This window comes from Rhinopithecus bieti, unplaced genomic scaffold, assembly GCF_001698545.2.
Source record: "Rhinopithecus bieti isolate Rb0 unplaced genomic scaffold, ASM169854v2 scaffold_52099, whole genome shotgun sequence".
NCBI classification, from domain to species: domain Eukaryota; kingdom Metazoa; phylum Chordata; class Mammalia; order Primates; family Cercopithecidae; genus Rhinopithecus; species Rhinopithecus bieti.
Window position 1 is genome coordinate 36,767 of NW_016820939.1, and position 26,884 is coordinate 63,650.

Consider the following 26,884-nt stretch of genomic DNA (forward strand, 5'->3'; position numbering starts at 1 on the left):
CTGCATCTCTGAAAATGAGAATCTGCATGTGTAAGAAGTCACATAGAGGTGTATTGTGCTGTGTCCGTTCAGAATGATCATGTCTTTCTATTGGAACTAATTTATACAGCGCTTATTTTCAGTTTTTTTGTGTGTCTAAGTTCATAAATAGTTCAGAAGCCTGCTAGTTTTATGAACTTCTCAACCTAATAGGATTTACCAAGTGAATCAAAGCAGATGCAAGCAGTAGGCTTTCAACACAAATTTTATCTTTGTCATTACGTTGCCCTCTCTGATCTCCCACCCCAAAGGGAAGCTCTGGTACAGATTAAGATAAACTATAGGGATGATATGGTTAGGCTGTGTCGCCACCCAAATCTCATCTTGAATTGTATTTCCCATAATCCCCACATGTCATGAGAGGGACCCAGTGGGAGGTAATTGAATCATGGGGGCGGTTACCCCCATGCTGCTGTTCTCATGATGGTGAGTGAGTTCTCATGAGATCTGATGGTTTTATAAGGGGCTTTTCCCTCTTCGCTCAGCACTTCCCCTTCCTACCATCATGGGAAGAAGGATGTGTTTGCTTCCCCTTCTGCCACGATTGTAAGTTTACTGAGGCCTCCTCAGGCATGTGGAACTGTGAGTCAATTAAACCTCTTTCCTTTATAAATTATCCAGCCTTGGGCAGTTCTTTATAGGAGCATGAGAACCGATTAATACAAGGGACCACTGCTAAGGCGTTTTCATTAGTATAGGTTAATTTGACATAGTCATAATGGGGAATTCGTGTTTTATATTTATTTTTAAATTTAAATTCTTAAGTTAATTAAAATGGGTTCAACATACTTGTTGGTGTTCTTTCTGGATACAAAAAGATTGTGTGTAAATACTTTATCCTTTTCATCTTCATCTTAGAATTATAGCACAATAGCTAGCATGTAACAGATAATAAATATTTGTTGAATGAATAATGATTTGAAATAAAAATATCAGTGAGAAAACATAAATGTTAATAAGTAGCTTGGCCGGGCGCGGTGGCTCAAGCCTGTAATCCCAGCACTTTGGGAGGCCGAGACGGGCGGATCACGAGGTCAGGAGATCGAGACCATCCTGGCTAACATGGTGAAACCCCGTCTCTACTAAAATACAAAAAACTAGCCGGGCGAGGTGGCGGGCGCCTGTAGTCCCAGCTACTCGGGAGGCTGAGGCAGGAGAATGGCGTGAACCCGGGAGGCGGAGCTTGCAGTGAGCCGAGATTGCGCCACTGCACTCCAGTCTGGGCGACAGAGCGAGACTCCGCCTAAAAAAAAAAAAATAAAATAAAATAAAAATAAAAAATAAGTAGCTCAAGATTGTTGGGATAAACTGAGCTAGAGTGCAGGTCATAACTACCTGTCTTTATAAGGAAGCTAAAAAGGGAAATATTAGGACAGTGAGAAGAACAATGAATTTCTCTCTCAAGCTTAACTTAAACAACCAGGAAAGTTCTTAAAGCCAAAGCCTTTCTCAGAATCTCACCAAAGCATAAGAGTCAGAAAAAATGGTCATTTTCAAAGGAGTAGAAAATTCTGTACAAAGTAAACAACAGCTGAAGCAGGAAAGGAACATACGTTTTCTCACTTAGTGGCACGCAGGCAAAACAGAACATAGGACCAGCTTGGTTATTTTCTTTGAATACAGGAAATTTCCAAAACATGATATATAGCCATGTTCAAGTATGAGTATAATTACAGAGTTCCCTCTGCACCCTTTCATCAGCCTATAAACTCAACAGCAGAGTCTTGTCAGAATAGGCCCAAACTGGAAAAACCATGTCTGTTTATCTCTCTCAGAAAAGATGCTAACCTTAGGATGTGAGCGGTACACCATAAGAGCACAAGATGTTCCTTCTCTCTCAAAGTCAGTCCCAGAACTGAAAAGAAAAATGTTCTCAGTTGGCATCACTGCCCTGTTTTTCATCCAACAAAGAATATGCACTATGAATTTTCTCAAGCAAAAACTCACTGAATTATTTTAACAGGGGCAGACTCAAGCACTTTTTATTAAGAGTAATAAATCAATCACGAAATTAACTTCATGAAATATGTTTTATAGGTAATGTGAACAAACGTACAGTGTGACCAATGATTCAACAAGTATAATTATCTATAAGGCCTGTTTCGAAGGAAAAAAAGCTGTACCAAATTGATGCTTTAGCTGTTTTTGCTTATACCTTTGCTGTGTTTGTAACTAAATTTCATTTAATCATTAACTATATCTTTCTGTCATTAATTCCCTTTCCATTTTTAATGACTAAGTGGGATTCTGGAGTGATTAGCAGATAATCTCACACTCTTTCATGAATATGTGCATTTAGCCATAATAGCAAGTCTCCATTTATGGTACACATTTTCTTTCAAATAATATGCAAATATACTGCAAATGTTTCAACACACACAAACTAGAAGTACAACAAAATTAAGATATTAAAACAATAAATTACATTTAAATGCATATTACATTTAAATAGGTTTAATAAAACTTTTAAATAAACTTGTTTTAAATAACACTTTACCTTAAATGAAACTTTACATCTAAATGCATCATTTTTTAAATCATTCTCCTTCATTGGGAAGTTATTGTTTTAATTATTCTAAAAGTTTTAAAATCTCATCAAACACATGCTGTGGATTTAGGATTGGGAAGAAAAAAATGTGTAGAATCACAACACTTTAACATTCAATGTAAAAGTGTTCTCAGTAACCTCAGGTCTCAGTAACAGAAACGAAAGAATATCACCCATGAAATTACACAGAATTTTAGAGGATACATTTCAATCCACCTTCGTATGGAGGCACCACTTGTGGTTTGACACAGCATAGTTCCACTGTGACATTTGTCACATTTTCCTGAGCCCTACCTTCCCACAGAGAAAAGGGCCATTTCATGCTGTAACCTTCCACAAAATCTTTCAGAAGAGCTTTCAATAATTTGGAGGTTATAACAGAGATGGTGATCCAACCAACTTAGACAAAAGCCTACGGTCAAAATTAAACCTGATTGAAATTACAAGGAAAAGTCCTGGGTGAAAGCACTCCATTTATGGCTGATTAAAATTTATAATGTATTTGTTCCCAAGATTCTCAAGAGAGAAGTCACAAATCTGTTTGCTTCTGGCCATAAGTTTTGCATCCAAATTTAAGACTGGTGACTGAGAGGTAATGGTAGTCAACTAATCATGGTATGGCTGTGGAGTTTTGTTTGTTTCTGTTTATTTTTAGAGACAGGATCTTCAGGATCTTGCTTTTTTACACAGGCTGCCCTCAAACTCCTGGGCACAATGGATCCTTTTACTTCTGCCTTCCAAGTAGCTGAGACTACAGGCACACGCCACTGCACCCAGCTGCAGAGATTTTTTTTAAAACCAACACATTCGCTCTTTTCCTCCCTGACTGCCGGAAGATAGGCCGCCATCATGAATGACACCGTAACTATCCACACTAGAAAGTTCATGACCAACCGACTACTTCAGAGGAAACAAATGGTCATTGATGTCCTTCACCCCAGGAAGGCAACAGTGCCTAAGACAGAAATTCGGGAAAACTAGCCAAAATGTACAAGACCACACCGGATGTCATCTTTGTATTTGGATTCAGAACTCATTTTGGTGGTGGCAAGACAACTGGCTTTGGCATGATTTATGACTCCCTGGATTATGCAAAGAAAATGAACCCAAACATAGACTTGCAAGACATGGCCTGTATGAGAAGAAAAGACCTCAAGAAAGCAACGAAAGGAACGCAAGAACAGAATGAAGAAAGTCAGGGGGACTGCAAAGGCCAATGTTGGTGCTGGCAAAAAGTGAGCTGGAGATTGGATCACAGCCGAAGGAGTAAAGGTGCTGCAGTAAAGGCTACCTGTGTCCAGTTTGGATTTTTCACGAGCAGATTAATAAACTAAAAACTAAACAAATTCTATAATGTACAACCAAGTATTACTTTATAAATATGTTAGGCCATACCTGCTTTCATCTAGAAAACAATTGCTAGAATAAGATAAATGGGCCAGTCAATACTCTCAGATAATATAACAGGAGAGTTCTGATAGGCATCGAACCAATTTCATTCCTCTCATAAAGAACCCCTCTTTGTTCTGCCCCGAAATCAAATACTTTCCGTGACATTTTTCCTGTCCTGAGGAGTTGAGAATTCTCCTAGTCCTATCTCCTCACCTTCCCAGACAAAGTTCTACACAGCATCATCTACACTTACTGTCTTCTTATGCTCATCTCCTAGGAGGTCCTCAGCCTACTGCCGTCTGCCTTCTCAGGCTGTCACAACAGCAACCCATGTTCTCATAAATGGTAAATGTCACTAAACCTAAGGGACAACTTTCAGCCTTAATATTCCTTGGCCTCTAAGCAATGACAAGGCTTATAACTCCCTCTCTTCCTAGAGTTTCTGGACAGTGCACTCCCATGGTTTCCAGTAGAATATACAGAAAAAGCCCACAATCTCTGAAGCTAGAATGCCTGGTTTTAAATCAGCCCTACCATATATTGGTTGGTGACAGTCTCGAAGTTACTTAACCTTTCTGGGGCTCACATATTTTTCATCTGTAAAATCAGGGATCATAGTAGCACCAACCTCTCAAGAATATTAAATTGATCTAATATATGTAAAAACATATAATACAGTGCCTGGCACATAGTAAGTGTCATATATGTTTTAGCTTTTACCATTATTATTATTATTATTATTATTATTATTATTATTATCATTATTATTATGCTCCTTCTCTGGTCACTTCTTCTTTGTTGGTATTTGTCAAGGTTTGTTCCTAGAATCTCTCTTTGCCCCATTATCCTTCTATTTAGTGATGAGGACTGACCATAACCTCCAGTCCATTCCTATTTCTTGAACATTAAACACATATATGCAACTGCCTGCTGGGTATTTCAAATTCAACATGTCCACAGATGAATTCATCTTCTCCCTTCAAAGCCCGTTCCTCCTCAGTGTTCTCTTTCTCTAAAATTACAACCACCTCCCACACAGTCATCCAAGCCAGAAAGCACAAATCATGCCCGTCATTCCCCTCATCTTCCAAATGCAAACAAGTCCTGCAGATCCTGCCTACCTCCTTACTGTTTTTGAGAATATCCCTTCCTCCTCTAACTGTGTCAGTCTAGTCTAGGTCACCACTATGTCTCTCCTGGATCACCATATACCTTCACTGTGAGCCTTATCTTTCCCTAAACATTTTCCACATAGCAAAGAGAGCTCTCTTCAAATGCTCAGATCTGCTTGTGTTTCTGACTCCACTTAAAAGTCTTCCATGTCATAACTAATATGGTCCACAGAGCTCTTCACAATGTAATCTGGCCCTGCATACTTCTTAAGCCTCATTTATTATCCCTCTCCCTCTTGCATAACTTTCACCCCTTCAGATCTCTGTCCCCACTGGACCTTCACATACATATGCTGTTTCCTCAGCCTAGAACTTTTTTCCATCTCACAAACTTCCCCACTTCATCTGACTATTCCTGTCCAAACATGTTTCCTCAAGGAGACTTCCTCTGACACCCACAGTATATTCAGTACCCTACGCTCATAAAAAAAAAAACCTGCAGTCTCTTAATAATATTGTTTTCTTACAATTTATTCAAATATTGAAAGTTAGCATGCAAATAAATAATTGGAAACTGTGATACATACTATGAAGGAAAACATCTGTTTCCCTCACCAGACTGTAATCTCTTAAGGGCAAGACCTTTTCTGAACTCAATGCCTAGAATAATAGTCTTTCACATGTATGTTATATATGTTTGCATATAAATCTGTAGAAGAAGAGGAATATCATTAATGCCAACAGGAAAATACATAATGGAAAAGAAAGAGAAAGACAGCATCATTGCCTATCAGAACTCACCTGTTACATTATCTGGGAGAATTGACTGTCAATACCCATCTCCACACACCAACCTTACACCTCCAATTTCATCTCCATAGCTTGAACGAAATGAAAGGTGATCTATGAAATAGCTGAGATAATCCCTGATACATGTTTTGAATTGGTCAAGAAATATTAACAATTTGTTGTACATGTTACATTGCAGTAGACATCAAACTCTATTCAAACTAAAAGACCTCAAAGATTGTAGAAGCTAAAGGCAAATGCCATTATATGAAACAAGTACAAGAAATTGGTATACAAACAATATGTGAAAAATAATTTTTTAAATTTAAAATCTGCCTGTAATGATTCTGCCTTAGAGTCCCAGGTAATAAAAGATAACCAGATAAGATTGCTAAATAGAAATGGTAGACTAAAAATACGTTGGGTTTTTTTATATATATTTTTGCTCTTTATCTTCTTGCTCTTCCTCTCTCACCCCCTTTTTCTTCTTCTCTTACTCCATTCTTTCTCCCTCTTTCTCCTCATCCCCTGCAATAAATAATATACTACCGTATTAGTTTGTTTTCACACTGCTATAAAGACATACCTGAGGCTGGGTAATTGTTAAGGAAAAGAGGTTTAATGGACTTACAGTTCCACATGGCTGGGGAGGCCTCAGGAAACTTACAATCATGGTGGAAGGTGAAGTGGAAGCAAGGACTTTCTTCACATGGAGGCAAGAGAGAGAAGTGCATGCAGGGGAAATGCCAGACACTTATAAAACCATCAGATCTTGTGAGAACTCACTCACTATCATGATAACAGCATGGGAGAAACTGCCTCCATGAGCCAATCACCTCCCTCCCTTGACACATGGGGTTACATGTGGATTGTCCAGATGTGGGGATTACAATTGGAGATGAGATTTGGGTAGGGACACAGACCCCAACTATAGCAACTACATTATTCATATAATGTCAGAGATATACCCCTGACTGGAGATTTGTCAAGGAAATCAAACTAGAATCAAAATATTTTTAAATATAAAAATGACATTATAATTTTTGTTAAAATCAAATAGTAAATGGATAAACAACGAAATGTCAGACAATAATCTTGAGAAAGCAAACAGAAGATGAAATTACTTCTATAAATGAATGTCAGATAATTGCTAAGAGCAGAATCAATTTTATGGAAGAGGGATAACACAAAATGTTTTAAATTGTTTTCTTTTAAATTGGTGGTATGGGTATTTGGGGAAAGATAAACCATTATAACTAACTCCAGAACTTGGTCTTAGCTATTTGAGACCTCGTCTTAAGCAGAATTACATGTTTTAACTTAAGCCTGAAAACCCCACTTTTTCTTGTAAGTGATTCTTGAGAACTTATTTGGAGCTTCTATCAAGTAATTGGGGCTACCCACAGACTACTGAATAGAGGACAGTTTTAACCAGGAATTCCTTCCAGTTTTATCAAATAACAGCTTTGGAAGGGACAAACATGGAATCATCAAGAGGGGGAGAATACACGCCTACGACATCATATCAAACAAGGTCTTTGTTCAATGACATGCCAGGGAGGTCTTCCCTCATCCCTCTATCTGAAACTGAAACCCTCCACCACACTCCCTATTCCATATTTCTGCTCAACATTCTCCTCAACCATTCCTACCATCTAATATACAAAATATTTCATTTATTCATCCAGTTTGTTTTCTGTCTCCTTCCACCAAAATATAAGCTCCACGACATCAGGAATTATTATTATTTTGTGTGTGTGTGTGACGGAGTGTTACATTGTTGCCCAGGCTGGAGTGCAGTGGTGCAATCTCGGCTCACTGCAAGCTCCACCTCCCGGGTTCACGCCATTCTCCTGCCTCAGGCTCCCGAGCAGCTGGGACTACAGGTGCCCAACACCACACCCAGCTAATTTTTTGTATTTTTAGTAGAGATATAGTTTCACCGTATTAGCCAGGATGGTCTCAATCTCCTGACCTCGTGATCTGCCCACCTTGGCCTCTCAAAGTGCTGGGATTATAGGTGTGAGCCACCATGCCCAGCCAGGAATGATTTTTTAATCTATCATATTCACTACTGTATTCCCACAGCTAGAATAGGACCTGCCACATAGTAGATGCTCAATAAATATTTGTTGAATGAATAAATAAAATAAAATCTATTCTTGGAATCAATATGGTAACTGACAATGCATTTCAGATTACCTTTACCTCTACATGGTTCAGTTTAATGTAGCTGGAAGTCTTGTCATAGATTAAATTTAAAAATGATTTTCTGCACTAATGATAAGAGTTCGATAGTCACCTTGATCAATAAGGAAGTGCTATTAATAAACTAAAACTAAACAAATTCTATAATGTACAACCAAGTATTACTTTATAAATATGTTAGGCCATACCTGCTTTCATCTAGAAAACAATTGCTAGAATAAGATAAATGGGCCAGTCAATACTCTCAGATAATATAACAGGAGAGTTCTGATAGGCATCGAACCAATTTCATTCCTCTCATAAAGAACCCCTCTTTGTTCTGCCCCGAAATCAAATACTTTCCGTGACATTTTCCTGTCCTGAGGAGTTGAGAATTCTCCTAGTCCTATCTCCTCACCTTCCCAGACAAAGTTCTACACAGCATCATCTACACTTACTGTCTTCTTATGCTCATCTCCTAGGAGGTCCTCAGCCTACTGCCGTCTGCCTTCTCAGGCTGTCACAACAGCAACCCATGTTCTCATAAATGGTAAATGTCACTAAACCTAAGGGACAACTTTCAGCCTTAATATTCCTTGGCCTCTAAGCAATGACAAGGCTTATAACTCCCTCTCTTCCTAGAGTTTCTGGACAGTGCACTCCCATGGTTTCCAGTAGAATATACAGAAAAGCCCACAATCTCTGAAGCTAGAATGCCTGGTTTTAAATCAGCCCTACCATATATTGGTTGGTGACAGTCTCGAAGTTACTTAACCTTTCTGGGGCTCACATATTTTCATCTGTAAAATCAGGGATCATAGTAGCACCAACCTCTCAAGAATATTAAATTGATCTAATATATGTAAAACATATAATACAGTGCCTGGCACATAGTAAGTGTCATATATGTTTTAGCTTTTACCATTATTATTATTATTATTATTATTATTATTATTATCATTATTATTATGCTCCTTCTCTGGTCACTTCTTCTTTGTTGGTATTTGTCAAGGTTTGTTCCTAGAATCTCTCTTTGCCCCATTATCCTTCTATTTAGTGATGAGGACTGACCATAACCTCCAGTCCATTCCTATTTCTTGAACATTAAACACATATATGCAACTGCCTGCTGGGTATTTCAAATTCAACATGTCCACAGATGAATTCATCTTCTCCCTTCAAAGCCCGTTCCTCCTCAGTGTTCTCTTTCTCTAAAATTACAACCACCTCCCACACAGTCATCCAAGCCAGAAAGCACAAATCATGCCCGTCATTCCCCTCATCTTCCAAATGCAAACAAGTCCTGCAGATCCTGCCTACCTCCTTACTGTTTTGAGAATATCCCTTCCTCCTCTAACTGTGTCAGTCTAGTCTAGGTCACCACTATGTCTCTCCTGGATCACCATATACCTTCACTGTGAGCCTTATCTTTCCCTAAACATTTTCCACATAGCAAAGAGAGCTCTCTTCAAATGCTCAGATCTGCTTGTGTTTCTGACTCCACTTAAAAGTCTTCCATGTCATAACTAATATGGTCCACAGAGCTCTTCACAATGTAATCTGGCCCTGCATACTTCTTAAGCCTCATTTATTATCCCTCTCCCTCTTGCATAACTTTCACCCCTTCAGATCTCTGTCCCCACTGGACCTTCACATACATATGCTGTTTCCTCAGCCTAGAACTTTTTTCCATCTCACAAACTTCCCCACTTCATCTGACTATTCCTGTCCAAACATGTTTCCTCAAGGAGACTTCCTCTGACACCCACAGTATATTCAGTACCCTACGCTCATAAAAAAAAAAACCTGCAGTCTCTTAATAATATTGTTTTCTTACAATTTATTCAAATATTGAAAGTTAGCATGCAAATAAATAATTGGAAACTGTGATACATACTATGAAGGAAAACATCTGTTTCCCTCACCAGACTGTAATCTCTTAAGGGCAAGACCTTTTCTGAACTCAATGCCTAGAATAATAGTCTTTCACATGTATGTTATATATGTTTGCATATAAATCTGTAGAAGAAGAGGAATATCATTAATGCCAACAGGAAAATACATAATGGAAAAGAAAGAGAAAGACAGCATCATTGCCTATCAGAACTCACCTGTTACATTATCTGGGAGAATTGACTGTCAATACCCATCTCCACACACCAACCTTACACCTCCAATTTCATCTCCATAGCTTGAACGAAATGAAAGGTGATCTATGAAATAGCTGAGATAATCCCTGATACATGTTTTGAATTGGTCAAGAAATATTAACAATTTGTTGTACATGTTACATTGCAGTAGACATCAAACTCTATTCAAACTAAAAGACCTCAAAGATTGTAGAAGCTAAAGGCAAATGCCATTATATGAAACAAGTACAAGAAATTGGTATACAAACAATATGTGAAAATAATTTTTTAAATTTAAAATCTGCCTGTAATGATTCTGCCTTAGAGTCCCAGGTAATAAAAGATAACCAGATAAGATTGCTAAATAGAAATGGTAGACTAAAATACGTTGGGTTTTTTTATATATATTTTGCTCTTTATCTTCTTGCTCTTCCTCTCTCACCCCTTTTCTTCTTCTCTTACTCCATTCTTTCTCCCTCTTTCTCCTCATCCCCTGCAATAAATAATATACTACCGTATTAGTTTGTTTTCACACTGCTATAAAGACATACCTGAGGCTGGGTAATTGTTAAGGAAAAGAGGTTTAATGGACTTACAGTTCCACATGGCTGGGGAGGCCTCAGGAAACTTACAATCATGGTGGAAGGTGAAGTGGAAGCAAGGACTTTCTTCACATGGAGGCAAGAGAGAGAAGTGCATGCAGGGGAAATGCCAGACACTTATAAAACCATCAGATCTTGTGAGAACTCACTCACTATCATGATAACAGCATGGGAGAAACTGCCTCCATGAGCCAATCACCTCCCTCCCTTGACACATGGGGTTACATGTGGATTGTCCAGATGTGGGGATTACAATTGGAGATGAGATTTGGGTAGGGACACAGACCCCAACTATAGCAACTACATTATTCATATAATGTCAGAGATATACCCCTGACTGGAGATTTGTCAAGGAAATCAAACTAGAATCAAAATATTTTAAATATAAAATGACATTATAATTTTGTTAAAATCAAATAGTAAATGGATAAACAACGAAATGTCAGACAATAATCTTGAGAAAGCAAACAGAACATGAAATTACTTCTATAAATGAATGTCAGATAATTGCTAAGAGCAGAATCAATTTTATGGAAGAGGGATAACACAAAATGTTTTAAATTGTTTTCTTTTAAATTGGTGGTATGGGTATTTGGGGAAAGATAAACCATTATAACTAACTCCAGAACTTGGTCTTAGCTATTTGAGACCTCGTCTTAAGCAGAATTACATGTTTTAACTTAAGCCTGAAAACCCCACTTTTCTTGTAAGTGATTCTTGAGAACTTATTTGGAGCTTCTATCAAGTAATTGGGGCTACCCACAGACTACTGAATAGAGGACAGTTTTAACCAGGAATTCCTTCCAGTTTTATCAAATAACAGCTTTGGAAGGGACAAACATGGAATCATCAAGAGGGGAGAATACACGCCTACGACATCATATCAAACAAGGTCTTTGTTCAATGACATGCCAGGGAGGTCTTCCCTCATCCCTCTATCTGAAACTGAAACCCTCCACCACACTCCCTATTCCATATTTCTGCTCAACATTCTCCTCAACCATTCCTACCATCTAATATACAAAATATTTCATTTATTCATCCAGTTTGTTTTCTGTCTCCTTCCACCAAAATATAAGCTCCACGACATCAGGAATTATTATTATTTTGTGTGTGTGTGTGACGGAGTGTTACATTGTTGCCCAGGCTGGAGTGCAGTGGTGCAATCTCGGCTCACTGCAAGCTCCACCTCCCGGGTTCACGCCATTCTCCTGCCTCAGGCTCCCGAGCAGCTGGGACTACAGGTGCCCAACACCACACCCAGCTAATTTTTTGTATTTTAGTAGAGATATAGTTTCACCGTATTAGCCAGGATGGTCTCAATCTCCTGACCTCGTGATCTGCCCACCTTGGCCTCTCAAAGTGCTGGGATTATAGGTGTGAGCCACCATGCCCAGCCAGGAATGATTTTTTAATCTATCATATTCACTACTGTATTCCCACAGCTAGAATAGGACCTGCCACATAGTAGATGCTCAATAAATATTTGTTGAATGAATAAATAAAATAAAATCTATTCTTGGAATCAATATGGTAACTGACAATGCATTTCAGATTACCTTTACCTCTACATGGTTCAGTTTAATGTAGCTGGAAGTCTTGTCATAGATTAAATTTAAAAATGATTTTCTGCACTAATGATAAGAGTTCGATAGTCACCTTGATCAATAAGGAAGTGCTAATCACATATGAGTCAATTCAGATTAACTCCCCAGAAATTACTCTGTATCCACATTTACATGAGTGGATGTCCAGAAGAAAGTATATAGTAAGTCCCTTTGTTTGGAGAATCATAAAGGAGAAACTGCCTCACACCAGAAATGGAATGGGGAAGCAGAAAGTGGTGAGAATTCTGGGTCCTCAAAATGGTAGACATCTGCACCCACGATGATCAGATAATCCAGAGCAAGCTTGCAGCCTAGGAGGAGGGACCATGGCAAATAGTCCTTGTATCAGTGCCTGGATCAAGAGCTGGAGTAGAGCACCCAATTAATCTGCCATTGCCAGTCCACATACAGTAAAGAAAATGTTGCTTGCTAATTCTCTGGGGAATCCAAGAACTGATGTGCTAAGGCCAACTGAACATCACCCAGAATTCCCTACCTAGCAGTCAAGGTTCCATTGATTTGCCCAAATAGATGTCAAATATCCAGTACTATCAGACTGGTCAGTTTTTCCTTATCAGATATGCTCTTACAATATACATTTGCCATTTTTCAGCTAATTGCTCAAATTCCAATTTCCTCCAATCCAATCCATCTACTTTCCTTAAGATGTAATGGCAAGACATCTTCCTCTCTGCCTTCCTTGACTAAACTAATTCCATACTGCTCTTCTTCTCAGATTTCCTGTGGTAATTATAAAAATAATATCTTAGATTTGCAGCGAAGTTGAGAATCTACAGAACACATTCATGGTAGTGTCCCCCCAGTTCCCCTCCCACCCACACACACCTTCTTTCTGTGTCCTAACCAAAAATCTTAGAGTGCCTTGACCGTTTTGTGACCCGGCCAGCTGTAGGTTTTTCCCAGCAGGCTTGAACCCAAACTGGGGCTTTGAACATTCCTAAGCACTAATAAAGGCATCTAGGTCATTGCCCAAAATACTCAAAGAAACTGGCTGTAGCCCTCAGCTGAATTTCTGAAACCCTAATATAAATTCCTTACCCTTACCCGCTTCTGCAGACAAACCAATGTAGAACACCCCTTTCGTCTTGTCTATCTTGAGGACAGCTGCAGCCCTCTGTAAGTTACCCTAATAAATGTTTTGGACTGATCCCCCTGGCATTTGGGCTTCTTTCTTTGGAATCCCAACTGGCCCCATCTCAGGACAGTTTGGGACATGCTCTTGTGGGGACTCCCCTGCTCTGGGGGTGAGTCCAGCTTCAGGTTCTGCATTCACATACTTACTTAGATAAATAAACAGTATAGACACATGTTTTTCTTGTACCTGCAAGCCCTATAGCCTTTGCACAGCTTGCTCTTCCCAATCCTAGTAGGGTTCACCCAGGAGTACACATGTTAATGAGGAAATAAAATTAGTTTATTATACTGAAAAGTACTCCCAGGGCATTTGTCTTGATAGCAGCTGAGTTTATTTTGTTATTTCAGTGATGAAAGTGCTTGGTAATGATCCAGAGCAAACTAATCTTTTTCAAAGTTTTTAGTGTTTAGTGTTAACAACATAATTTAATGCTTGGTGTTAACAACAAAATTCCCTACCTGACACGGTATTAAAATGTTTTACATTCAATTTTCTCAAAGACTCAGGTATGTGTTACGTGCCCATTTTGCAGATTAAAAACAACAACAACAACAAACTAAGTCTTAAAAATGCTAACTAATTTGCCCTTATAAGCAGATTGAGAATCTGAATCTGCTCTGTATGACTTGAAAGCAGAAGCCCTTAGGCAACACACTCCGCAGTCAGGCACTATTCTGTTACACACAGTGTACTGTCAGGGCTGCAGTACAACAGGAAGTCATCTCAGATATCACCAGGGACATTCAGGGTATAAAGCAAATGTGTACAACTGCCTGGGGCCTCAGGCAGAGCCATGCAGTGACTAAGGGAGGCAGCAGGAAAGGGAAGAAGAGGCTGAAGCTAAATAAGACTGGAAATATTCAAAGAAACCATGCTCCTACCTCATCCTCAAGATAAAAAGAGCTTTTCTTGGGGAAAAAGGACTGAAGGCTTCACTTCCACACACACCGCTGAGGTTCCAAGTGTTTAAGAGATTGTCTCACCTTATTTTCTTCTTTAGTGCTACCTGCTAATCTTCCTTTTAACCAGACTTATCTGACCATATGAATAAATTCAGGGTTTGAAAAAGTTCAGGACACAGTGAGCACCTCAGTCATTAGCCTAACAGTCTAATTTTCTTTTCCAAATATTATATTCTACTTTTTTATTTATTGTCATAGAGCATAATGGATAAATGCACAGATTTTGTTTTGCCATGCACTCACTGTGGGACCTTGGAAATGTTGCTTAACCTCTCCATGCCTCAATTTACTCATCTGTAAAATAGGGATAACAATGGCACCTATCTCTTTGGAGATACTGTGAGGAATAAATGAGATAGTATATGTAATGTACTTGAGATATTGCCTGACTCAAAATAAGCTCTCCATAAGTATTTGCTATTATGATTATTATATAAGTAATGTGTCATAAGGATTATAAAAAATGATAGCTAATATTCAATGAACAATGATGCTAAGTGCTCCCCATTTATTTCTCATATAAACCCTGGAAGGTAGACATTCTTACTGTACCAATTTTACATGAAACAGAGGCCCAGAAATGTGAATCCACAAATTACCCAGGCAACAAATGACAGAGTTAGAACTCAAGCCTACCAATCTACTCCAGAATCAAGCTCTTAACTACTATATTATTTCAAGTAGGTAATGATACTTGCTAAAAGATACTAAAGTTTTGCTCTGTGCCAGGTATAGCTGCAATAGCTTTACAACTCTTTCCTCAATTAATTATCACAACCACCTTATGGAATGGATGCTTTTATTGTTTTCAACATACAAAGGAGAAAACTGAGGGACCAGGCATTAGACAACTTGGCCAAGACCACATATTGCATTAGTTCGTTTTCACTCTGCTATAAAGAACTACCAAAGACCAGACAATTTATGAAGAAAAGAGGTTTAATTGATTCACAGTTCATCAGGCTGCATAGAAGCATGGCTGGGAGGCCTCAGGAAACTTCCAGTCATGGCAGAAGGTGAAGGGGAAGCAAGTTCACCTTACCATGGCTTAGCAGGAGAGAGAGAGCAAGGAGGGAAGTGCCACAGTTTTAAACCATCAGATCTCATGAGAACTCACTCACTATCATAAGAACAGGATGGGGAAATCCACCCCCATGATCCAATCACCTCCCACCAGGTCCCTCTCCTGACACTTGGGGATTACAATTCATCATGAGATTTGGATGGGGACACACAGCCAAACCATATCACACATCTAGTATGTGACTAAGGTAAGTGTACCCCATACGAAGAAGTAAACAAAGCAGAGGTGCTAAATTTTCATCTCTGTGACCTAATACCAGATAGAAGACAACAATTTTCAAAAAGGAAACTCCTTTCTGGTATGTTCATCTGAACAGTTTCCAAGCCAGTGTGACTCAGAGAAAGACTCAATACTGGAATCATAAAAGAAGAAACTGATTAAATGCTAATACATTTGGTTTTACCTTACTACTCAATCGTTTTCTGCCTCTACTAGCAGCCATTTTCAATAGTCATTTTTAATGTCCTACACCATTTGAATAGAATATAATTCACTATTAGCAAATATGAACCAACTTTTCACATGAAGCAAGACCATTGGTTTCATTTGGTTCATGACCCAAGGAAATTATGGACAACGCAGGGAGAGATGGTGGCTGAGTATTCATTCTACGTAACTATGACACAAAGGAGAATCTGCCAATGATATATTTGGTCAAAACCCGCAGGAATTTACAGTCATGACTTAACAATATTAATGGATAACAATTTATAAGGTGTGAAAAAGGATCATACACTAGCCCAATATACTCTCGAAGTCTTTGTGCAAATTAGAAAGATGCGCTTTATGCTGCTATAAGGACACATGCACACGCATGTTCACTGCGGCACTATTCACAATAGCAAAGACTTGGAACCAACCCAGATGTCCATTAATGATAGACTGGATTAAGAAAATGCGGCACATATACACCATGGAATACTATGCAGCCACAGAAAAGGATGAGTTCATGTCCTTTGTAGGGACATGGATGAAGCTGGAAACCATCATTCTCAGCAAACTATCACAAGGACAAAAAACCAAACACCACATGTTCTCACTCATAGGTGGGAATTGAACAGTGAGAACACTTGGACACAGGAAGGGGAACATCACACACCAGGGCCTGTCATGGGGCGGGGGTGGGGGTGGAGAGGGATAGCATTAGGAGATATACCTAATGTAAATGACAAGTTAATGGGTACAGCACACCAACATGGCACATGTATACATAGATAACAAACCTGCACGTTGTGCACATGTACCCTAGAAGTTAAAGTATAAAAAAAAAAAAAGAAAGAAAGATGAGCTTTGGTTTGGTGAGCATAACACAAACTTGACTGTAGCTTCAGCACTCTAAACCAAGGGCTTGGTGTATGTTGCAAACAGATCTTGATGAATCTGAGATAATATGGGAAGGTACTTTTGGAAGTCTTGAGAGACATGATCAATAGCAAAAACAGAAACATACTGATACAGATCTTGAGAAGAGAATAAATACATGGGTCAAAAAGGAAAGTGGCAAGCAAATTTTCTTTACAGGACAATTGTGTGGGAGGATGGCAATGTGTCACAGGAAATAATACTTGTCAATGGGTAGGACAAACTTATTAGATCCCTTATATTTATATCAGAATTAAGTACTTGACTTGCTGGAGAAAAAACACAAGAGGAATATATGAAAGAGCAATGAATACAATTTAAGATTTTTGTGGATTTTTTAGAATGTTACTCTACGTAATAAAAAGGTTGTGATCAATTATGTTATCACAAATTAACTACTAGAAGACAAATAATTAATTAACAAGGAGTGGTAAAGAACCCCAATTAGGAAAAGAGAAGACATGATGACAATGGTAATAAAAATGGACCAAAAAAGAAAAAAAAACAAACAAAAACACCTGGCAGTTACTGAGCACCTAATGCTGTGAGCTTTACCTTCATTACCTTCACAATAACCTTATGGGAAACACCATTATTAGTACCACTTTACAGATGAGGAAACTGAAGCGTAAGAGGTTATGTGACTTAACCAGGATCTCATGTAAAGTAATAGAACTTGGATTTACACCCAGGCAGTTTAAGTCTGGAGTTTACCTGCTTGACCAACAGACTATACAGTCATGAGTTAAACTGACAAAAATAGCCAAAATTGACAAGAACATTGATGCAGGTAACTAGGCACATCAAATGTTGTCCCACCTCCATTTGCATGGGGAAAAGTCAGAATGATGATGTTTCTGATAGCGATGGAATATGTGACCAGAATAGAGTGATAGAAATAAGAAGATACAATGAAATTCAAATACTGTTAAAATGACTTCTCTACTAACCAGGAAAATAGCTTACAATAAGGAAGACTTAGAATAAACAAAATGGAATGAACTTCCATGCCTGGCTTCATCTTGCCTCTGGAATTGACTGAAAACAAGTTTGCTGTGTAGGCGTTTCATGGTAATGACTTTACTATTATTAACAATGACAATAGTTCTAGGCAGTATTTCATATTTACATAGCAGCCTTCAACATAGGAGCAAAAGTACCTGGCAAACATTCTCATTTTTATTATTGATGCCTTAGATTAATAAAGTGCCTTTCTGTCAAAGAGCTCATTAATCCTTACACCGACTCCTGTGACACAAATAGGCAAGCAATCCATTTCTACATTTTACATATGGAGAAACCAAAGCTCAAGGACCTGTGCATAATTGTTTAGCAAGATTGTAGCTGAGCCTAGAATGAAATCATAAAGAACCCATGTTTTCCTGCCCTTGAGTAAAACTCTATCTCATTTACAGCTTCTTACTCCAAATTATCTGAGACATTGGGGCCTTCTTTAACAACTAGACCCTCCCACTCAGATTTTTACTGCCTCTTGTTCAAGCTGGATTCCCTCTCTCTCCTTCCTTTTAACTGCTCATCCTGCTTCTCTTATCTCTCTTCTTCAAACCAACATTACTGCCAGAATCATTTTCTTAAATCTGTTTAGAGAAAAAGGAGAGGTTCTTCATCGTCTATAGAAACAGACCCCAAATTCCTTCACAGATCTTTCAAGGCCTCCCTTAGTCTGGCCCCAATCTATTTTCCTAGCCATGTCTCTGATGCCACATCCCCTATGCATAAGTCATGCAAACCTAAACTTCTGAACTCCAAACCCACTCTGCTCCTTGATCATTCTGCTCCTTCTTCCAGAAATTACCTTTCCAACTCCAGCACTATCACAATATGTTCACATTTCCACCCCAGTGCTGTCTTCCTCATGAAGCCCTCCTGACTTACCATCTGGAAAGGACTGCTTCCTCCAGCTCCTCCATGTTTAGTCTTATTCGTAACACTCATCACATTTTACCTAGGACTACAGTGACTTTTGACAGAACATCTCTCGTTAGAACATTCTGTCACTGAGATTCCCAGTCAGGTCCCACGTCAGATTTTGTGACAGGTAATGGGTGAAAATGAGAAACATCCCCGCTTTTGTGAGGCTTATAGTCTGGCAGCCTGCCTCATTTACGGTACCTTATCTAAATGGCAAAACACTATTTTCTCAAGGGTGTTACATAATAGTGCCAGGCTAGATGCATAAAAGAGACATTTATTCATTACATACAACAGATACTTTTTAGGAGTGGTTCTCAAAGTATAGTACACAGACCTCTGAGGGTCCCCAAGACCTTTTCATGTGGCCCCCAAATTAGTCAAAACTAATTCCAAATAATATGAAGACGTGGTTCAACATTGTCACTCTCATACTCTCACAAGCGTATGGTAGAGTCTTCCAAAGGTGACTTGATGTTTGGTATGACAAAAAATTGAAAGAATAGGTAGATAGGAGAATTCAGCTGCTTTCTGTTAAAGCAGTCATTAAACAGATTGGCAAAAGGGTAAAACAACGCCACTTTGTCACTAAAGTATTTTTATTTCTTAAAAGTAGTTTTCATAAACAGATAACATTATTTATGTTAACATGTAATGGGTTCACAATCATTCATTTTTAAATAAATTACATACATATTTAAAATTTTATATTTTAATTTATAAAATGGTAAATACCAGTGGCTATAACAGAAATTCTTTAGGTTTCTCAATACCTTTCAAGAATATAAAGGGATCATGAGACTAAACCGTTTGAAATTACTGCCTGCGGGCAGTGGGCTCATGTCTCTCTGCAGAACCTCATTTGAGAATGCCTGAGTAGAAGCTGAGTTTAGAGACAGGGTCTTGCTCTGTCACCCAGGCTGGAGTGCTTATCACAGTCACTGCAGCCTCAACCATCAGGGCTCTAGGAATTCTACCCCTCAGCTTCCCAAGTAGCGAGGACTATAGGCACACGTCACCACACCCAGCTAACTGTTTTATTTTTCGTAGAGTCAGTGTCTTGCTATATTACCCAGGCTAGTCTCAAACTCCTGGGCTCCAGCAATCCTGCCTCAGCCTCCCAAAGTGCTGGGATTACAAGAGTGAGCTACCATGCCTGCTCTCAACTTCTATCAAAGAAACTATCCTATGTATGAGATTTTTTCACAAGATTTTCTCCTTTCTCTCCCCACCCCCAAAGCCCCCTAGTTTAATAGTGAGCTGCTTAGGAACAGAGACTAAGTCAAACTTATCTTTGTTTCTGCAGCACCTGGTACAGAGTAAACAGTCAGTAAATATTTGTGGGAGGGAGGGAGGGAATGTGAGGGGAGGGAGCAAGAAACTATGTGATATGTATTCTTCCAAGACTCTACCACAGTAATCTGCCCATTGAAAATATCTGTTAACTTCATGTAAATGTGTTTGTATTGATATCATACCTAAAGTGACCAAAGTTTCAATAGTTTCACCTGGTATGTTAGAAAATCCCAGTAGAGTTTAGAAATCATTATTTCTAAAGGCAAATTTTAAGAGATCTCTCTCATAAATAAATTAATAAACAAGTCTTTGTGCACATTAGTCTTTCAATAGCAAAGGATAATTTTGGGATAAAAAATGATGCAAACTTGGAAAATTGATATGGTCAGTTTGGCTGGCTATGCATAAACTACCTATCTTCCTTATGGATAGTACATCTTTAATAAATAGAAGTGACTTCCTATATCTAAAATATCTTACTTCTTGATCTAGAGTAAATAAGAATGGGCAGGATTAAGCTGAAGACAACAAAAGGGGGAAAGTTAAAGCAAAACTGTGCATTGGCAAGTCCCTCTCTGAGAGCTTTCTGAGCCCTCTCTTCCCCTCCTAGCTGCTTTGCATCCTCATGGAGTCCTTCACTAGCCAAGGCTTCCCTCATCAAGGTATCCCACTTGAATGTGACCTCCTAGGTATTAGCTCATTCTTTAATTCAATCTGTGTGCAACTTAATCCACGTAATTTTTACAATTGAAGAAATTTAGACATCATCTATTACAACTCTCTCATATACAGTTGAAGTTCAGCTTTGTCTTATCTTGAAATTATTTTTTGCTATTGAAGGACTAGTGTGCACAAATATTTGTGCATTGATTACTAATGATAGAAATCTTTTAAAATTCGCCTTTAGAAATCAGGATTTCTAAACTGTACTGAAATTTTCCAACACACCCGGTGAAACTATTAGTGTCTTAGTCACTTTAGAAATTAAGACTTGCCCAAGGGAATATTAATTCAGGACATAGCTGGAATAAAAATCTAGCATTAAGTCCTCTTCCTTTTCCAAAAACTATTTGACTAAATCTCCTAAACTCAAACAAATACTCTGCTCTAGACCATTCTTGATTCCCTCTCCATATAAAAATTTTTCCTATATATTCCTTCAGTGTCCTGCTATTTTAATGTACCATATTTATTCAAATGTGGTTAGTACCTATGATCCAAAATCCATTATGACTAATTCATACCTTAATTCAAGTTAGTTTATCAGGTTAGCAAGCCAATCAATTTGCCTCATAACATTTCTATTTGAATAGGAATGGTTGAAGTTTTCAACTAAAAGAACAAGTGGAAATTTTATACATGATATCAGGTTCAGAAGCAGAGATAGATGAAAATCAGAATGTGTTTTGGTTTCTTACATTTTAACACAGAGTCAGACATCTATACAAGGGATCAAAATTACAATAATTGCAATAAATGAGAGTTTATTGCCTGTGATGTTTCACTTTGTTAACCTAAACCCTGGTTGACAACAAGATAGTCAAACAAATATATGACATGATACACAGGTGTCACGAACTATCTTCAGGGAATTGACTCCAGGACCACTCCTGAGGATACCAAAATCCAATGATGCTCAAACCCCTTATATAAAATGGTAGTATCTGCATATAATTTAAACACATCCTCCCATATACTTTGCCAACTCTTGATTACTTATGGTACCTGATACAATGTAAATGCTACGTAAATAATTATTATACTGAACTGTTTATAACAAGGGAAAAATGTCTGTATGTGTTCAGTACAGACACAACCATCATAGGCCTAACTACATTTTCAAACCATGGTTGGTTAAATCTGTGGATGTGAAACTGCAGACACAGAGGGCCAACTATATTAGTCTGAAACTCACAAAAGATGACATACAGTCATCCCTTGATATATCCAGGACCTCAGGTCTCTAACCAAATCCATACATACTCAAGTCCAACAATCAGCCTTGTAGGAAAAGTCAGCCCTCCGTATCTGGAGGTTTCACATCCCAAGAAAACTGTATTTTAAATCCAAGTTTGTTTGAAAAAAAAAAAAAACACATGTAAGTGGACCCACACAGTTTAAACACAGGTGTATAGCTTAAATTGTTTCCTACCCACTTTTCATGTAGTTTTGCTTAATCTATTTTATTCAATCTTTTTGGCAAGTAATGAGTACAATATTATATATGTACTCATATGTGTGTGTGGGCACACACATATGTCTTAATGTAGAAGAGTATCTTTATTAAAATGTGTGTGTATGTGTGTGTGTGTATATATATATATATCTTAATAAACTAAACTCCAAAGCAGAATTACATTCATTCTTAAGGTTTATAAGTGACTTTCTGAAAGCAATACTATCAAGATTGTTCACAAATTTGAAAGAGTTTAAAAGTCAGTCTCAGGATTTAAAGTATAACAAACCACCTGGGCTTGTTACAAAAGTACAAATAGAAAGAAAACTTTAAATTTATGGTATCTACAATGCAAATAATAAATTATCACATAAAATGAATGCTGTTAAACTATACACTAAACTTTTCAAGTGTTAACCTGAATAGGTTTGTTATGTTAACCAATTTTTCATTAAAATCTCATACTTTGATTTTAATAGTAGTTCCTCTGATACTGGTTATCAAAACACAGATAATTCTTTATGAAGAACCTCAAATTTTTGCAGATGCTTACTCAGTCTTCAAATAAATTCCAGGAAAACCCCGATTTCTAAGAGAAAGTATTGAATTTGTACTCCTGATCTGGCATCAAATTATTTGGGAACTCTCAAACAGTGACAGCCCCAAATGCATCTTCCTAAGAGACATAGCTACATGTTCTACCAATCAGCGGAGAAAAAAAAGGTTGTGAAAATTTTATACAATACTAGAGTGTCTTAGTCCATTCAGGCTGCCATAAACAAAATGCCATAAACTTGGCAGCATATAAACAGCAGAAATTTATTTCTCACAGTTCTGGAGGCTGGTAAGTCCAAGATACAAACAGACCCGGTGTCTGGTGAGGTTTCGCTTTCTGGGTCATAGACAGTGCATTCTTCCTGTATCCTCACATGGTGGAAAATACTAGCTAGCTCTCTGGGGTCTCTTTTATAAGGACACTAATCCCAGTCACCTCTGTTTTCATGACCTAATCACCTCCCAAAGGCCCCATCTGCTAATACCATCTCCTTGGGGTTAGGACTTCAACATAAGAATTTGGAGGGAACACAAAATTCAGGCCATAGTCTAGAGCTGCTTATATTGGTTTTACCAGGTTAAATACTCCTAAAGATTTAATTTCCCATCTTGGTAACTGTTGCAGCCACTGAGAAGCAAGACAGAACAGCACCACAGAATTAAACATCTCTGAATATTCTCTTATTCATCTCATTTGTAAGATATTTGATTCCACAAACTTGTTATGCTAATTTCTATTTCTTTTCACTTTGATTATGTTACTGTTACTATTCCTTGGAATTCTTATCCATATACTTACCTGGAATTCAAACCATATCAATATTTTAAGGCTCTATTTGGGTCCAATTTTCATCTTTAACACTACAAAGAATACAGCACAGTAATAAAAAGCATATGCTCCAGAGTCAGAATCATGCACCACTAGCTGCATGACCTGGGGCACATTACTAAATCATCTGTGCCTTGTCTTCATCTTTTGTAAAATAGGAATGTTCAGCAGTATTGCTGTCAGGCTCAAGTGAACTAGGACATGCAAAGCACTATGAACAGTGCTTGGCATGAAGTAGTCACTCGATAAATGTTAGCCACTATTGTACTTCTTTATCATAACCCCCATTCTTCCTGTACTTCTCTGAACAACTACAGATTCATAAGTAATAAGGACCTTAGATCTTATAGTCATTTAGTTCAATCTCCCACACAGAGTAGTATCATCTCTAAAAAGCTCTTCATACTTGGTCAACCATGAAGATGGTTAAATACTTGCAGTGATGAAAACTTGACTACTTTTCAAAAAGCACAGGCTCAAACAGTTCTTATAATAAAAAAAATTTAATGTGCAGCACCTTCTAACTACCCATTGGTCTCTGAGTTCTGCCTTCAGTACAACTGAAAAACAATCCTGCATCATCCAACCTCTTTCATATGAAAGCCCTTAAATATCGAAGGCAGTTGCTTGGTAAGTCGCACTCTCTAGCGCTGCCGTCCTCTGCCTCGATCTTTTCTCTTCGTTTCTCTTCTCTGGGCAAAACACTATAATTTCTCTTGTCTGTCCACCACAAGATATGTTTTCTATATCTTCACCATCCTCAACACAATCTTCAGGATGCACTTCATTTTATGAAAGTCATTCCTAACAGAGGGCACTAAAAGCTGCACAGAATATTCCAAGCAGGTTCTGAATAGTAAAAATGACAGTGTAACAGTTTGTTTAGGAAAGTAAGGCAAATTTTGGAAAAATTTACTTAATAACAACCATCAAAAAACAACGCTGTTAAATGAGCAAGTAAACTAAATTTTTCTTCTGAGAGATTGGCAAACAACATAGGCTATTACCCTAACCTATTTAAATCAGATTGTGGACTCTCTGCCAGGCTGCCTTCCAGATTGTATCCAGAGACAGAATTTGTGGTGTCTTTATGTAATCTGCTGTTATCTCTATGGAAGTCTCTTTAGCTATGTGTTTTTTTCTTCATGTGCCTGTCTTTGTCCTGCTTCTGTTTCTTTCTGTATATCAATCTCTTTCTCATTCTTCTTTCTTTTGTCAATCATTGAATAAATATTTATGCAGTGCCCATCAAGTGTCAGGCACTGTATTAGGTATAAGAAGTTCAAAGACGAGTCATGCTCAAAATACTCCCTGGCTAAGGTGGGAGGCAAAGCAGACACAGACAGATAATAAACAGATAATAAGATACTATGGTAATACAGTGAGGTAGATAATGCACAGGTTATTGTGAGAGCACCAAGAATGATTGAATGCTGGATGAAAGGAATCTGAGAGGTTTTCAGGAGGAGATAGAATCTTATGAAATCTAAAGTGATTCTAAACAGTACTTTCAAACTTTAACATGTATTTAAATTCCCTAGGAATCTTGTGAAAATCTAGATTCTTAATCAGTGTGTTTGTCCGAGTAGTAGGACCTCAGATGCTGCATTTCTACCAGGCTCCAGGAGAGGAGATGTTCATGCTGCTAGCTCCCAGACCATCACAGGGTCACAAACGTCTTAAAGGATGGAAAGGAGTAAGTAAGGGCTGTGCAGAGTGAATGCAGGCAGTATAAACAGCATGAAGTAAATCACAGAGGTAGAAAACACCTGAGTATATGTGATGAGACTGAAGCACACTGGTGTTTCCAGGCAATTTAAAAGGTCATGAGTGTCTAAACTGGGAATGGATGGGAGTATGGCATATCATTGCATGTGTGTTTGTGTGTGTATGTGTGTGTGAGACAGTCTCACTCTGTCGCACAGGCTGGAGTACAGTGGCGCCATCTCGGCTCACTGCAACCTCTGCCTCCCAGGTTCAAGCAATTCTCCTACCTCATCCTCCTGAGTAGCTAGGATTACAGGTGTCCACTACCATGCCGAGATAATTTTTGTATTATTTTTTATTGTTTTTGAGACGGAGTCTCACTCTATCGCCCAGGCTGGAGTGCAGCGGCACGATCGCAGTTCACTGCAACCTCTGCCTTCCAGGTTCAAGTGATTCTCCTGCCTCAGCCTCCCGAGTAGCTGGGACTACAGGCACCCACCATCATGCCCGGCTAATTTTTTGTATTTTTAGTAGAGATGGGCTTTCACTATGTTAACCAGGATGGTCTTGAACTCCTGACCTCATGATCCGCCTGCATCGGCCACCCAAAGTACTGAGATTACAGGCGTGAGCCACCATGCCCGGCCAATTTTTGTATTTTTAGTAGAGACAGGGTTTCACCGTGTTGGCCAGGCTGGTCTCAAACTCCTGACCTCAGGTGATCCACCAGCCTTGACCTCCCGAAGTGCTGGGATTACAAAGGTTTGAGCCGCCCGCCCAGCCAGGAGTATGGCATGTCTTAAGGAAAAGGGAAGTTATTACATGGATTACAGAGTATATCAAAAATTCTTTAAGTAGGGCAGTTATATGGTAACAACTGCAAATCAAATAACAAGTCTGGTGGCTTCACTGGTAGAATAATGGACAAGAAGATAGTATGTTAGGCTACTTGAATAAACCTGCTAAAGATGATAAGGAGGATCCAAATTATGGCAGTAGCAACAGATTTAGATGAAAAGGGACTGGTCTGAGAAATGGTTAGGAAATAGAATAGGTTAATTGTGTCATCACTTGTTAATTTAAAAATCAGGTGGTTGTTATTCCTTTGCATTTTTTTGCAGGCATCGTATCTATTCTTAGCCTGACACTAAGTAACATGTGATCTTGGACCAGTCACTTACCCTCTTTTAGCAGTTGCTTCCATATCTTTTAAAAAAAAGTGAAGATTTGACCCAAATGAACAGTGTCATTGCTTTAAACCCTAAAATTTATGAGCCTGTGAACTAAATTCATCTCATTGACTTGTAGATTCATAAAATGTATTCATAGTACCTACTATAATACCTGGACTTTATAAAATGAATTCTTAGTATCTACCACAATACCTGTATTTTTTTTTTTTTTTTTTTTTTTTTTTTTT

At 38.3% G+C, this 26,884-nt stretch overlaps 1 long non-coding RNA gene and 1 pseudogene across 2 annotated transcripts in view; one reads left to right on the forward strand and one right to left on the reverse strand.

Annotated features, from left to right (window-relative positions):
- Nucleotides 1-26,884, reverse strand: part of LOC108520626 (uncharacterized) — a 63,711-nt gene that overhangs the window by 24,756 nt on the left and 12,071 nt on the right. The window lies entirely within an intron of this gene.
- On the forward strand, nt 3,437-3,926 carry LOC108520625 (40S ribosomal protein S24 pseudogene; annotated as a pseudogene). Its single transcript, XR_001882944.1, has one exon. The product of XR_001882944.1 is annotated as a 40S ribosomal protein S24 pseudogene (transcript).